The sequence below is a fragment of the Schistosoma mansoni genome, chromosome 1, assembly GCF_000237925.1.
Source record: "Schistosoma mansoni strain Puerto Rico chromosome 1, complete genome".
In the NCBI taxonomy this organism is placed as follows: domain Eukaryota; kingdom Metazoa; phylum Platyhelminthes; class Trematoda; order Strigeidida; family Schistosomatidae; genus Schistosoma; species Schistosoma mansoni.
This window is the reverse complement of record NC_031495.1, coordinates 54,720,784-54,724,431: the sequence shown is the minus strand read 5'-3', so window position 1 is coordinate 54,724,431 and position 3,648 is coordinate 54,720,784. Positions and strand designations below refer to the sequence as shown.

General features: G+C 30.8%; 1 non-coding gene across 1 annotated transcript; it reads right to left on the bottom strand.

Moving 5' to 3' along the window:
• Positions 1–1,964: 1,964 nt before the first annotated feature.
• On the bottom strand, positions 1,965–2,035 carry Smp_tRNA_01394_Pseudo_TTG.1.1. Its single transcript has one exon. It is a non-coding gene (tRNA).
• Between the last annotated feature and the right edge of the window lie 1,613 nt (positions 2,036–3,648).

Here is a 3,648-nt window from a genome sequence, read left to right as displayed (position 1 = left end):
GTAGTAATAATTTGATGAATGGAAATGGTGGTCTAGCTTCAACTGACTCATGATTTCAACTATGAAAATACTGAAATCTCCACAAAACCCCTTCTGATCTATAATTTCCATTCATCAAATTATTACTACCATTTAATGTTTTCTACTGGGATTTTTTGGTGATTTACAAGTGAATAACTAAGTTTTTAGCTGTTTTTTCCTGACATTAACAAGTTAATATCTCAATAACTGGTTGAAAAACTCTCTGTTTTACATGCATCTTCCAATAAATTACGTATTATTTACGATGAAGTTATTGAAACTGTTACTTACCTACTTACAGTCGGCATTAGAATTCTACGTACATTTGCATATTCCCTATATTAATTAAGATATACTTAACAAATTCATTTTACTGATGATAATGATAAATCACTGAATGATTATAACTAATCCTATTTGTTTGAATCAATCAATCAATCAATCAAAAAAGTCTTTTTTTTCGGCAAAACATACAAAAGTATGTCATTATTTTGGTCTTCATTAATATCTGTAATTTCAATATTCAGTATCCGATTCTCAAGTGAAATGGATACACTAATTTATCAATAACTCATATGAATCAATAATTTACCAATAATAATTGCTGTGATGAATACAATTGAATGGTTTGAAAATAGCGCATACATTTAGAAATCTGAGGTGAATGTGAAATTTCAATGATAACAGTAGAATTAGTTAAAATATCATAGTGGATAATTATTGTGCGTTTTTTTTCTTATTGGGGATATGCTTATGTTTATTTTGTTATGAGATGTTGTAAGACATTAAAAACCGATTACACAATCTATGATTTCAAGTTATTTTATATCTCGTGGTTTATCGGTCAAAATAGACTGTTTAAAAGTGATTATATAATAATAAAAAGAAGAAGAATGTGGTGTTTCACATAACGAACTGACGTTAATTAGACAACCAATTAAAACCAGGAAGCATACGTTGGTACAATATTTATCATGTAATATAATCTACTTACTAAGTATATTCTGTCCTCAACAGTATCGCTGTAAATGAATATTGTTAATATAGTTCAAAATTAACTAAAATATTTATTCATTGTTATCTGGTTTTAAACAATTCTCAGGCAAATGTTAATCTGTGATAGAAATAAACAATAAATTGAATTATTATCAGGAGAGGTTTTTGTGGATAATATAGTAATTTCGATAGTTGAGATCATGAATCAATGGTGGATGTGTTGCTCAATTTCGTGGATCAGTTGAAGTTAGACATTAACACCGTTGGATGCCGACTCAGAGATCTAGAGGTCAAGTGCTCGAGCGCGAGACTGATAAATCCTGGTTTCGAATCTCGTGAGGCGAGACCGTGGATGCGCACTGCTGAGGAGTCTCGCAATAGGATGAAACAGTCGTCCAGTGCTTCCAGGTTTTACATAGTGATCTAACTTCAATTGACTCTTGATCTCAACTATCGAAATTGAATTATCTTCATAATGTTTTAGATATAAGTCACTCTTTCAATTAATATTTGTATAGAGTACAATGTATAACTTGAATTAAGTTACATAATAATTATGAATTCGGTCACTAAATGTTACATTTTGTAAAATTTATAGTAGAAAAAATATTTTAAGAATCAAAGTTAATTATACTTTTTATAAATCTTGAAATTATTTATACAATGAAAAGATTGTATTACTTAGTGGTATGGACAAATTACCAGTAACAGTAGTATATTTTGAATTCACTTAGTATTGTTTGTTTGAATATTCTCATTGATGTTTTAGGACTGCAACTGGTCAGTCTCTTATTGGCATATGTGCATACTGTGCGTATTGCCTCGATATAGCTGTAATTCACAAGCATTGTAAGCAAAGATGGATAGTGGCGAGCAGTGGAATGGAGGACGAGGGTTCGGTCCTATTTGGGACTCGTCAGCTGGGTGTACTTGCATCTCAAAGTTGATATTCACTCTGGAACTCGAACCCAGTACCTTTCGCTTCAAACGCCATCGCGTTATCCACTCGGCCACTGAGTCCTGATAACCACTTGCTTGTGCAATGGGGTTAAGTTTAAATTCACTTAGTATTGTTTGTTTGAATCTTCCCATTGATGTAGTATATTTTGCTATGAAGAGTTTCTTGAATGATTTTGTTGTAAAGTGCGGTTTTATTTTTTTTGTTTTTTCGTTTTTTTTACAACACAGTAACTATGGTAACCTAAAATATATTGTTTATAATAATCCAATTCAATGAAATAATATCATAAAGTGAAAACACATGAGTTATGAAATAACTGACATTTATAATACAAGAGAATATACATAAACAGGAATGTAGTGATATTGTAATTACAGGTAGAAGGGTTAAACAAAGAGTAGATACTAAAAAAACGTAGTGTCCAATAAGTGTAAATAATAATATCCTTCAAGAAGGAATTAAAACAATTTTCAGTACAAATTTGTTTGATTTCTATGATTTTTTCAGTTATTTCTAATGTTCTATGTCAGTAATATCTTATTCAACCAACGTCGACGAATTCGACATTTCCTCCTATATTTCAATTGAATCCAACTATGAATCGATATATCTACATATATTTACTTTTAATAGCCAAACTAATTGTTTATTTCAGATCAACTCATCGAAGAATGTTCATCACTAAATGGATGCACGCATAAGAAACAGCAAACATTTTTTTAATTATAATTCTTATCATAATAAAGGGTTTTTGGAGAGTGTAGTAATTTCAATAGTTGGATTCACGGGTCGATTGAAGTCAAACATTAACAACGTTGGTTAAGCGTTGGTGCGCCAGACCGAAGGTCCTGGGTTCGAGTCCCTTTGCTGCAGAATCGTGGATGCGCACTGTTGAGGAGTCCCATACTAGGAAGAAACAGCCATCCAATGCTTTCAGGCATTCAGTGGTAGTCTATCTTAGATCTACTCATTAATTCAATTATTAAAATAACTCTGATTTACAATAAAAGTTATGGGTATGAGTTACATGTTTAATAATGAGTCGATTTTTAACTATTTAATAGTTTATTGAGCACATTATAAAACTAACTGAATTTGAATAATTGAATAGCTCAAATATAATTATTTTGTTTATTAATAGATGATAAATATAACGTTTGATTCTTACTTTTAAAAAGAAATGATTTGTAAGGAAGTTAAATTCACTTTTGATCTCTAAACAGAAAGATATCGACAGTTAAATCCAGCATTTATTAAACAAAATAAAAAGGCACCACAGAATAATCAGAATATGTGAATTGTTTATACTCTAAGGTTAATGACTGTTCACACTGATCATCTTGTTTGTCTAATCCTTAATCAGGAACTGATCCTGATGATCAGGCTTCAATTTGGCCTGATGTTTAAATGATTTCTCTAGTGTACTAGTTGATATTCATAATTAAAGGGTTTCTGCTTCCAGTATGCTTCTACAGATCAACCGAAAACAATCACAGAGACAAATCTGAAAAATTAATTAATCGTGAATCTCTTTTTTCATTTATAATCAGCTTCTGGTTAGTAATATGGTGGGATGAAAACTACAGGGTGCCAAAATAAGAACTGGAAAACATCAGACTGATCAGTATTTAATAACCAGTCAACATAAGTATCTCAATCCTACTAGCAGT